Raw genomic sequence first — 12,211 nt, 5'->3', positions numbered from 1 at the left:
TACATGAAATAACTTAAATCTACAAAACAACAAACGGAACGTGAAAAACCTATACAGCCTATCCTGTGACAACAAACACAGGGACAGAATCACCCACCAACCAAGGACCAAGCGGCGTGGTAAAAAACAGCGACGGCAGCAGCAGCAACAACAACAGCGGCCGGCTTCACAGGACTACACAACTCGGGAGGAGGTAGACAGATGGGCCATCGACCCAGGGAGAGTGCCGGAGCCCGCCTGGGATTCGATGGAGCAGTGCAAGGAAGGTTACAGGAGAATGAGGTTGGCGAAGGCAGCAGGGCAGTGCGACAGGTACGAGAGACAGCCCCAATTTTTTGGGGGCGGGGGCACACGAGGGGTGGAGCTAAGCCAGGTAGCAGACCTGCGCTCACTCCTCGTGCTTATTATAAGCAGCGCGATACTGGGCAGGCACCGTGTTATGCGGTTAAGCGCACGGTGTCGCCAGTACGTGTCCATAGCCCGGTGCGCTATAGGACAGCCCCGCAAGAGTGTCATGCGAGCGCGGGCATCGAGCCAGGGCGTATGGTGCCTGCTCAGCGAGTCTGGTCGCCGGTACGCAGTTTTTGGTCCAGGGTATCCTGCGCCGGCTCTGCGTGCTGTGTCTCCGGGGCGCTGGGAGGATGCAGTGCGTCCTCTGCCTGCGCTCCGCTCGTACCGGGCGACTGTGGGAATGGAGCCTAAGGGAGAGGTGCGTGTAGTAAGCACTAGATCTCCCGTGCTTACCCACAGCCCGGTTCAACCTGTGCCTGCACTCTGGAGGGTCCGGGCTAGAGTGGTTATCCAGCCTGGGGAAGTGGTGCCAAGGTTGGGCACCAGAGCTCCAGTGCTCTCCCACAGCCCGGTCCTTCAGGTGCCTCCTCCTAACCCCAAGCCTCCTGAAGGTCTCCCCAGCCTGGTGGTTCCTGTGGCAGCCCCACGCACCAGGCTGTCTCTCTGTCTCCTCCCTGCAGGTGGTCCTGTCTGTCCGGCGCTGCTGCCGGAGTCTCCCGCCTGTCCGGCGCCTCTGCCGGAGCCTCCCGCCTGTCCGGCGCCGCTGCCGGAACCTCCCGCCTGTCCGGCGCCTCTGCCGGAGTCTCCCGCCTATCCGGCGCCTCTGCCGGAGCCTCCCGCCTGTCCGGCGCCGCTGCCGGAACCTCCCGCCTGTCCGGCGCCGCTGCTGGAGCCCCTCTGCCCAGAGCAGCTGCCCCACCTCTGTCCCGAGCTGTCCCTCTGTCCCGAGCAGCTGCCCCACCTCTGTCCCGAGCTGTCCCTCTGTCCCGAGCAGCTGCCCCACCTCTGTCCCGAGCAGCTGCCCCACCTCTGTCCCGAGCTGTCCCTCTGTCCCGAGCAGCTGCCCCACCTCTGTCCCGAGCAGCTGCCCCACCTCTGTCCCGAGCTGTCCCTCTGTCCCGAGCAGCTGCCCCACCTCTGTCCCGAGCAGCTGCCCCACCTCTGTCCCGAGCTGTCCCTCTGTCCCGAGCAGCTGCCCCACCTCTGTCCCGAGCAGCTGCCCCACCTCTGTCCCGAGCTGTCCCTCTGTCCCGAGCAGCTGCCCCACCTCTGTCCCGAGCAGCTGCCCCACCTCTGTCCCGAGCTGTCCCTCTGTCCCGAGCAGCTGCCCCACCTCTGTCCCGAGCTGTCCCTCTGTCCCGAGCAGCTGCCCCACCTCTGTCCCGAGCTGCCCCTCTGTCCCAAGCAGCCCCTCTGTCCAGTGGGGTCATTGAGTAGGGTGGCCATGGTGAGGAAGCCACGGAGGCGGACAGTAAGGCGGACTAAGACAATGATGAAGTGGAGTCCGCGTCCCGCGCCAGAGCCGCCACCGCGGACAGACGCCCACCCAGACCCTCCCCTATAGGTCAAGGTTTTGCGGCCGGAGTCCGCATCTTTGGGGGGGGGGGGGGGGGGGGGTACTGTCACGTTCTGACCTTTATTTCCGTTGTTTTGTATTTATTTAGTATGGTCAGGGCGTGAGTTGGGTGGGCAGTCTATGTTTGTTTTTCTATGTTTTGGGGCATTTCTATGTTTTCGGCCTAGTATGGTTCTCAATCAGAGGCAGGTGTCATTAGTTGTCTCTGATTGAGAATCATACTTAGGTAGCCTGGGTTGTGGGTGATTGTCTATGTTGATGGCTTGTTTCAGCACAGTCCATATGATTAGCTTCACGGTTGTTATTTTGTTTACTGGTTTTGTATAGTGTTCAGTGTTCACTACTTTCTTTATTAAAGATTGACCATGGACACTTACCACGCCGCGGATTGGTCCTCAGATCCTTTTCGCCTCTCCTCTTCAGATGAAGAGGAGGACGACCGTGACACTCCTACCCTGCATCTACAATGATTGACACCAATAAGGGATCATAGCTTTCACCTGGATTCACCTGGTCAGTCTATGTCATGGAAAGACGTTTAGGGACTACGAAGAGACCTTTAGTTGCATGCCTTGTGAAATATTAATGTCTGTCAGAGCCTCCTGTGTCCTGCACTGCTGCCCAGCTGCTCTAGTTGTAGGTCTTTCCAAAAGCATTTGAAGCTCAGCGGATGAGTGCTGACTGAGGCCGATAGATAACCTGCTAATTATACTGACTCTGCTTGTCTGGATGTGAGTCAGATACACACTCACTCAGCAGGAGACTCTCTGTCTGTGGGAGTCAAACGCACTGACTCACTCAGCAGGAGACTCTCGCTCGCTCGCTCTCTCTCGCTCTCGCACGCTCTCTCTCGCTCTCGCACGCTCTCTCTCGCTTTCTCTCTCTCTTTCTTTCTCTCTCTCTTTCTTTCTCTCTCTCTCTCTTTGTCTGTGGCACTCAGAAAGTCTCAAGGATTATTTTCTCATCTTGCCAAACATTCAGACACTTTTCGTTTTTCTGCCTGAGTCATTGTGTTACGTACACACACACACCCAAAAATAAACACAGGGTGTCGAGCCTCGTGTCGCAGCCTAAATAGAGTTACTAGCCCGGCAGATTTACACACTGACAGGTCCCCTGCTGACAAGGCGCAGGAGGAAGAGAGAGTGGAGAAGGTACATAAAAATATAACACCCTACGGTCAACATCTATTTAGCATAATACAAATATCCCCATAAAAATCGTTCCATTTAAGCTCTCAATCCGCTGTATCCGCCCGCCTATGTTGTACTTCCACATCTGCAGTGAAAGGTGACAGAGCCAGGGCGGTGTTTGTCAGACCATGAGCCTATGTTGTACTTCCACATCTGCAGTGAAAGGTGACAAAGCTAGGGTGGTGTTTGTCAGACCATGAGACATCCCGAAAATTGGTCTTCTCACAAAATCGTCTGACCAGTCTACAAACTATTTAAGACTTCCCTTATGAGACTCTCACGAACATGGCGGTGTTCTCCGTTTTGCTCTACGACCCCCCCAAATGCGTCTTGGGATTCGTCTGAAGTCGGTACAGCCGATCTGTCAACTTCTGTCTGTACTGTAGCATCCGAAGAGTTTGAGCTACACACTTATATGACTCCTCTGTGGAAATGTCAGTTTTCTTCCTCCACGGGGCTCATAAGACTCATCTGACGTTGTATGTTTCGTGATCTTTCTTACATCTATCAGATACAGACACTTTAGAATAAAAATCCTTTAGATTTCTGTTATGGGGACTACCTGTTGTTCCATGTAGTGAATGAATCTGTTATTCAATGTGTTTGTATGGACAAAGAAAAATCAAAGATCATCAAACAATTTATTTTTAATTTTTTTGATACTTCAAGGGGTCTTAACTGTCAAAATCAAATACCAAAATGATCCTTGGTCTGACCTTCTGAAAACAATTCCATATAGCTTGGTAGAACCCTCCACCGGCTTAGACAGGGCTAAATAGGTTTCTGTGAAGAAGCAGAGACAGACAGCATGTAAGGGGCGTTCCGAGCAGACAGAATCATTCGTTTCTGAGACAGCGGTTTCACCAAAGATGTGCTGTATTTATTATTGTACTGTATGGTGTAGGTCCTTTTTTAAAGGTGCATTTATAACGCAATACAAGCTCAATACATTTTTCAACAAAAAATGTCAATTCTAACTGTAACCATGCCCGTTTGCATGACAATGTATTGTACCCCAAAATTCCGTAATGGACACAGCCCCCTCCTACTCTCCCTGCCCCACCCTCCTCCTCTCCTAGTGGTTGAGCAAGGCTTGATCTCTGATGGCAGCAGGCACGTCCCTTCTCCCCCGCACCGTCCAATTACTGACTCCTACTCTGGGTAAGATGGAGAACAGCGAGTAGGGAAGAACACTCTCCGGGCGCCAACCTTCACACATGTCCAATTATAGTACGATTTGACACACACAGACAGAAGCATACCCACGCCAAGAGACAGTCAGACTCAAACATTAAAACACACACACACAGACAGAAGCATAGCCACGCCAAGAGACAGTCAGACTCAAACATTAAAACAAACACACGATCCAGATGGGAACCAAACGATTGTAAAAGACGGATGCAAAACATGTAAAATCCTTAAGAATAACTGATGTGCACAATTTGTTACATAGTAAATTCAGGTATCCATGAAAATATGTGAGTGTGTTCTCTAGTGGATCAGTAAGTAGCTTACTGCTTGACTGCAAGGACTTATCAGGCCTCACAGTAATGCAATTCCACTGGTATGTACACATGGACTGAGGGAGCGGGACCATAGGGCTGGGACAAAGGTCAAAGTTCAAGTTGAATGGCATGCATAAGGACAAATAGTCCTTCAAACAACAGAAGTTGTCTGTGACAAACTGTAGAAAGTGTGAAAAAAAACCATGAAGGATGATATTTTGGTTTCAAAAATAATATGCTGTCTGGGATAAATTAATGTCCATGAAGATTTCATCTGAGATTGTCCCTTTAGGTTTTGAAAGTTTATAAGTTAAAATACACTATGTATAAATTTGTATGTGGACACCCCTTCAAATGAGTGGATTCGGCAATTTCAGCCAAACCCATTCCTGACAGGTGTTTAAAATCGAGCACACCACCATGCAATCTCCATAGACAAACATTGGCAGTAGAATGGCCCTACCGAAGAGCTCAGTGACTTTTAACGTGGCACCGTCATAAGATGCCACCTTTCCATCAAGTCAGTTTGTCAAATTTCTGCCCTGAGCTGCACCGGTTCACTGCAAGTGCTGTTATTGTGAAGTGGAAATGTCTAGGAGCAACAGCTGCTCAGCTGCAAATTTGAAGGCCACACAAGCTCACAGAACGGGACCGTGGAGTACTGAAGCACTGTTCGTCATGAGCTTCAGGAAATGGGGTTCCATGGCCGTGTAGCCGCACAGAAGCCTAAGATCACCTTGCGCAATGCCAAACGTTGGCTGGAGTGGTGTAAAACTCGCCGCCATTGGACTCTGGAGCAGTGGAAACACGTTCTCTGGAGTGATGAATCACGTTTCACCATCTGGCAGCCCAACGGATGAATCTGGGTTTGGAGGATGCCAGGATAATGCTACCTGCCCCAATGCATTGTACCAACGGTAAACTTTGGTGGAGGAGGAACAATGGTCTGGTACCAACGGTAAACTTTGGTGGAGGAGGAACAATGGTCTTTGGTGGAGGAGGAACAACAGCCGTTTTTCATGGTTCGGGCCCCTTAGTTTCAATGAAGGGAAATGTTAATGCTACAGGATACATTGACATTCAAGATGATTCTGTGCTTCCGACTTTGTGTCAACAGTTTGAGGAAGGCCCTTTCCTGTTAAAGCCTGACAATGCCTCGGTGCAGAAAGCGAGGTCCATACAGAAATGGTTTGTCGAGATCGGTGTGGAAGAACTTGACTGGCCCGTATGAATTCCTAACCTCAACCCCATCGAACAACTTTGGGATGAATTGGAAGGCCGACTGCGAGCCAGGCCTATTCGCCTGACCTCACTTGTGACTGAATGGAAGCAAGGCACCGCAGCAACGTTCCAACATCTTCTGGAAAGCCTTCACAGAAGAGTTGAGCAACAAAGGAGGGACCAACTCCATTTTAATGATTGAATGATTTTGAAATGAGATGTTTGAGCAGGTGTCCAAAAACTTTTGGTCATGTAGTGTATTTTAAATGGGGAAATAGGATGACTGTGCAGGACATTCATTTCTTTGGACTAATACATTAATGATACGTGCACATTGATTATTACAGAATATAACTTAAAAATGCCTCGTGAGCTTAGTTCAACTGTTGGACACCATCAGAACCCAAAATATAAGCTTGTTTTACTCCAAATGTTTGTAAACAACATACATGTAAACAAACACCGTACAGCCTCAAAACATGGTTACAACTGTAATGTTGTTTTACCTTTATTTAACCAGGCAAGTCAGTTTGAACTTGCAACCTTCCGGTTACTAGTCCAACATTCTAACCACTAGGCTACCCTGCCGATATCATGGATGGGCAATCTTTCCATCCATAGGCATTAATTTGAGAGGTCATATCTCTCCAGCCCTAAGACTTATAGCGAAATAGGGGCAGGAAAAAAACTTTGTTGTTTGTTTCAATTAAAAGGTTCTCGTTTTAACAAAAACATTCAAACAAAACATTTAAGAATAAACATCAAGCATTATACAGATAATCATATATCAATGCAAAAAAATAACAAGTATATTATAGGGTTATATTTGTTGTGTGTGTGTGTGAAGGGAGAGAGAGAGTGAAGGATCAGAGAAATGCTCAACCAGGATAGGTTTCTACTAGTAAATCTTCCCCATTTAGCCTGGACAAGTTTCCTGAAGCCAGAGGCAGCAGGCCAAGTCACTCTCTCTCTCTCCCCATCTGCCTTTTTGCTTATGTAGGCTTCATAGTCTCGATAACCTGACCCTAGGCAACAGTGACTAGGCAACAGTGACTAGGCAACAGTGACTTAGGGTCTGGTTTCAATGACAGACTCTTTTGGCAACTTCGACAAGAAAATAAAAAAGATTAAGGTGGTTCCTCTTCAGACAGAAGTAAAAAAAAATCAAGCAGCCTGGCCTCAGAGCCATACGAAATATACTTTATGTATTTCTGAGCACCACCAAGACATATTTTACCTACTAACGGTTGATTGGCGAGGATGGGTGGGTGTAATCTGCGACAGTCTAGCAATCCGAAGGTGGCATGTTCAATGTCGCGTCTGGGACAACTGAAGCATTTTAGTTTACGTACAGAATAATACTAATTGTCCTGAGACCACGTTGAATCACGAGGTAGACATGCCAGAACGTTGTAATTTGAAACCAAAGTTTGCAGGCAAAACCTTTGCTGTGGTTATAGTGAAGGAAGTTGATGCAAACTAGGCACTATCGAAATGCACTCATTTAAAATAACCTCTGTGAGTTCCATTTCGCTAGCTACTATTTTGTATTGTTGTTTGTGGTCTGTTGGGTTGACTAGCCTCTTCAGTAGTCTCACCAGAGTTAGCTCAACTTATCCAGCTACTGTACCCTAGCTAAATGTCTGCTTTTACTGTAGCTGAATGACTGTTCTTCCATCAACTCCTCGTTGGTGGATGGTGTGGGAAGAAGGCCACAACCTTGCAAATGTAGCTAATGCAACGCAGAAATTGACTAGCTCCAGCATAGAACTGCAGGTTATATGCTTTACAGTGGAACTGACTGCATTTTAACTACTTTGCAGATACGAAAAACAAACAGACAATCATAATATCAGTGAAAAACACAACATTCCCAGTTTATGCTTCAAAACCAACTGTATAAAAGGTTTTAAAAATAGGTTCTATATGACTCAAAATTCTATGACATAGAGTAAGCCATTGTTGTCAGAATAGATGGATGCAGTTCAATGCATGATTTAATATATCTAATGAACAAATACATTTCTTGGTGGTTTAACAAATATTGCTATCAGGCTGTAAATCACAGCTGGCCTGGTACATTATTTACTGCCTCCATTCGGGATGCACTGTTTCAGTTTCAATGATTCGATATTTTGGATAAAAACGGACTAATGTAACTAAGGCTGGGAATGTCAATTACAATCAAACTAGCAAGGGGCAATGATCACAAGTCAGTCATAACGTGGCTAATATGCTAGCTTATCAATTTATGTAGCTACTTATTTTTGTAAGCAAAAAACATGGAGTCTAACGTCAGCTAGCTAACTAACTAGCTACTGTGACGACGTCATGTCATTGGACGAGTGTGTAAGTGGCCAACTTCTTTCCCCTATATCGTTTTTTAGTGGCTACTGCTAAAGTTACAGGTGTCATTTGGTTAGCTGGAAATAAATGTGAATCACTTTGCTAGCTAGCTATGCTAAACTTGAACAACAATCCACAGTTAACACATTTCTTAGTTGTCAATCAAATTGACGGCCAACTACAAACTGAAAACGAATATGGCTCCCGAGTGGCGCAGCGGTCTAAGGCACTGCATCTAAGTGCATGATGCGTTACTGCAATCCTTGGTTCGAATCAAGGCTGCATCACATCTGGCTGTGATTGGGCGGCGTACAATTTGCCCAGCGTCGTCTGGCTTTGGCAGGGATAGGCTGTCATTGTAAATAAGATTGTTTTCGTAACTGATTTACCTGGTTTAATTAAAAAAATAAAATATGCACATATTTGAATAAGATCAGATTTCATATGGCTAAAATGCTGCCAGTTCCACTTTAAACTGAGTCTACACAGCTGTCAAAAAGGCAAAGGGTGACTATTTTGAAGAATCTCAAATATATTTTGATTTGTTTAACACTTTTTTGGTTACTACATGATTCCACATGTGTTTCATAGTTTTAATGTATTCACTATTATTCTACAATGTAGAAAAGAGTAAAATGTAAAACACTGGAATAAGTAGGTGTGTCCAAAACTTTTGACGGGTACTGTAAGCATCCATACCCTTGACTCAGTACTTTATTGAAGCACCTTTGGCAGCGATTACAGCCACAAGTCTTCTTGGGTATAACGCTATAAGCTTGCCACACCTGTATTTGGGGAGTTTCTCCCACTCTTCTCTGCAGATCCTCTCAAGCTCTGTCAGGTTGGATGGGAAGCTTCGCTGTACAGCTATTTTCAGGTCTCTCCAGAGATGTTTGATCGGGTTCAAGTCCGGGCTCTGGCAGGGCCACTCAAGGTTATTCAGAGACTTGTCCCGAAGCCACTCCTGCATTGTCTTGGCTGTGTGCTTAGGGTCATTGTCCAGTTGGAAGGTGAACCTTAACCCCAGTCTGTGGTCCTGAGTTCTCTGGAGCAGGTTTTCATGAAGGATCTCTCCGTACTCTGCTCCGTTCATCTTTCCCTCGATCCTGACAAGTCTCTCAGTCCCTGTCGCTCAAAAACATCCCCACAGCATGATGCTGCCACCACCATGCTTCACCGTAGGGATGGTGCTACCATCACCATGCTTCACTGTAGGGATGGTGCCACCACCACCATGCTTCACTGTAGGGATGGTGCCAGGTTTCCTCCAGACGTGACGCTTGGCATTCAGGCCAAAGAGTTCAATCCTGGATTTATCAGACCAGGGAATCTTGTTTACCACGGTCTGAGAGTCCTTTAGGTGCTTTTTGGCAAACTCCAAGCTGGCTGTCATGTGCCTTTAAAACCTCTTAAGGATCAGATTCATTTTTCTTTTTACGCCTAAAATGACTTACCCAAATCTAAGTGCCTGTAGCTCAGGACCTGAAGCAAGGATATGCATATTTTTGATACCATTTGAAAGGAAACACATTAAAGTTTGTGTAAATGTGAAACTAATGTAGGAGAATATAACACATTAGATCTGGTAATAGATTAATGCAAAGAAAAATACATGAATAGGCGCAATTCAGATTTCGGCCAGCAGTGTATGTGCAAAGTTTTAGACTTATCCAATGAACCATTGTATTTCTGTTCAAAATGTTGTATCAAGTCTGACCAAATGTGCCTAATTGGTTAATTAATACATTTTCAAGTTCATAACTGTGCACTCTCCACAAACAATAGCATGGTATTCCTTCACTGTAATAGCTACAGCAAATTGGACAGTGCAGTTAGATCAACAATAATTTAAGCTTTCTGCCCATATCATATGTCTATGTCCTGCGAAATGTTCTTGTTACTTACAACCTCATGCTAATCACATTAGCGCACATTAGCTCAACCATCCCACGTGGGAGGACACCAATCCAGTAACTGAGGAGTGGCTTCTGTTTGGCCACTCTACCATAAAGGCCTGATTGGTGGAGTGCTGCAGAGATGATTGTCCTTCTGGAAGGTTCTCCCACCTCCACAGAGGAACTCCGGAGCTTCTTCGTTATCTCCCTGACCAAGGCCTTTCTCCTCTGATTGCTACGTTTGGCCGGGCGGCCAGCTCTGGGAAGAGTCTTGGTGGTTCCAAACTTCTTCTATTTAAGAATGACGGAAGCCACTGTGTTCTTGGGGACCTTCAATGCTGCAGAAATGTTTTGGTACCCTTCCCCAGATCAGTGCCTCGACACAATTAATTCAACCTCATGGCTTGTTTTTTGCTCTGACATGCGCTATCAACTGTGGGACTTTATATAGACAGGTGTGTGACTTTCCAAATCATGTCCAATCAGTTGAATATACCACAGTTGGACTCCAATCAATTTGTAGAAACATTCTTAAAGATGATCAATGGAAACAGGATGCACCTGAGCTCAATTTCCAGTCTCATGGAAAAGCGTCTGAATACTAATATATTTGTATTTTAAAACATTTGCTAAAATGTCTTAAATCTTCGTCATTATGGGTTATTGTGTGTAGATTTACGAGGAAAACATTTAATGGCATCCATTTTAGAATAAGTCTAACATAACAAAATGTTGAAACGGGTCTGAACTTTCGGAATACACCGTAGATCAAATGTGTTTACAACTTATATGTGACGACTGAGCAACTCCACAAATGTAACCCAGTCATTGGTATGCCTAGTCCTACTCCCAGTCTCAGTTCAGTGACAGTTCAGTGACAACACTTTCCCATGCCGTGCTCCATCGCCACACCAGTGTTAGGGGTTATCCCGAGGTTCTCTCAGTCTCAGAGGAGGTTATATATAAGATGTCACCCCGGCAGACCACTCTTCCCTGAGTGCTGCAGCAAAGAAATGCTGATGTGCTGCTCCCAATGATGTATATAAACCCTGAATTGCTGATGCTATGCATTGGCCAATGAGAGTCTTTGAAACCACCAGTCGGCCATATTGGCACTACCCAGAAGAAGCAGTCCTCTGTAGGATGAATTGAACCCTGTTAAATGTTAGGATAAGATTACATGTATTTAACTTGTTTAAATTTGTACATTTATTTATTATTATTATTTTTTTTTTTTACCCCAATTTCTCCCCAATGTCGTGGTATCCAATTGTTAGTAGTTACTATCTTGTCTCATCTCTACAACTCCCGTATGGGCTCAGGAAAGACGAAGGTCGAAAGTCATGCGTCCTCCGAAACACAACACAACTGCTTCTTAACACAGCGCGCATCCAACTCGGAAATCCAGCGCACCAATGTGCCAGAGGAAACACCGTGCACCTGGCGACCTTGGTTAGCGTGCACTGCGCCCGGTCCGCCAGAGGAGTCGCTGGTGCGTGATGAGACAAGCCAAACCCTCCCTAACCCAGACGACGCTAGGCCATATTGTGCGTTGCCCCATGGACCTCCCGGTCGCGGCCGGTTGCGACAGAGCCTGGGCGCGAACCCAGAGTCTCTGGTGGCCTTGCGCCATCCGGGAGGCAACTTTTTTTTTTAATTGTGGTATACTTTAAGGTCCAATGCAGCAGTTTTTTTTTCTCAAATATCAAATTATTTCTGGGTAACAATTAGGTACCTTTAAACAATGTGATTGTTTCAATTCATATGGTAAAAAAATAAACAAAAAATAACTATTTCTCAAGTAATGATTTTTCTAGCACAGTCTGGTAGTGGTCTGAGTTGGGAGGGGCAAACTGAAAAATAGCTGTTATTGGCAGAGAGGTTTGGATCTCTCTTTCTGGGTCATTAAGGACCCACCTCAGAGGAAGTTGCAGCACCTATTTACAGCTATTCCTGTCCTAGATAGGAAATTCTCATTTAGGTTCCACTGCCGAAGACTGAAGCAGACTGCTGATATATATTCAGGAATTGGGGGTGGGAAGGACGTGGTGATTTCCAAGGGTATCAGAAAAATAATAACAAATTGATCACTGACTGACAGCTGTCAGTGTAACTATTTAGCATGCTAAGTCAACCGTAGCCAACTAATGAAAGTTCTTTGAGCACCATTTCAGTTAGGAC

This window comes from Oncorhynchus mykiss, chromosome 27, assembly GCF_013265735.2.
Source record: "Oncorhynchus mykiss isolate Arlee chromosome 27, USDA_OmykA_1.1, whole genome shotgun sequence".
Taxonomy (NCBI): Eukaryota; Metazoa; Chordata; class Actinopteri; order Salmoniformes; family Salmonidae; genus Oncorhynchus; species Oncorhynchus mykiss.
The sequence above is the reverse complement of the archived record's forward strand: the minus strand, read 5'-3'. Positions refer to the sequence as shown.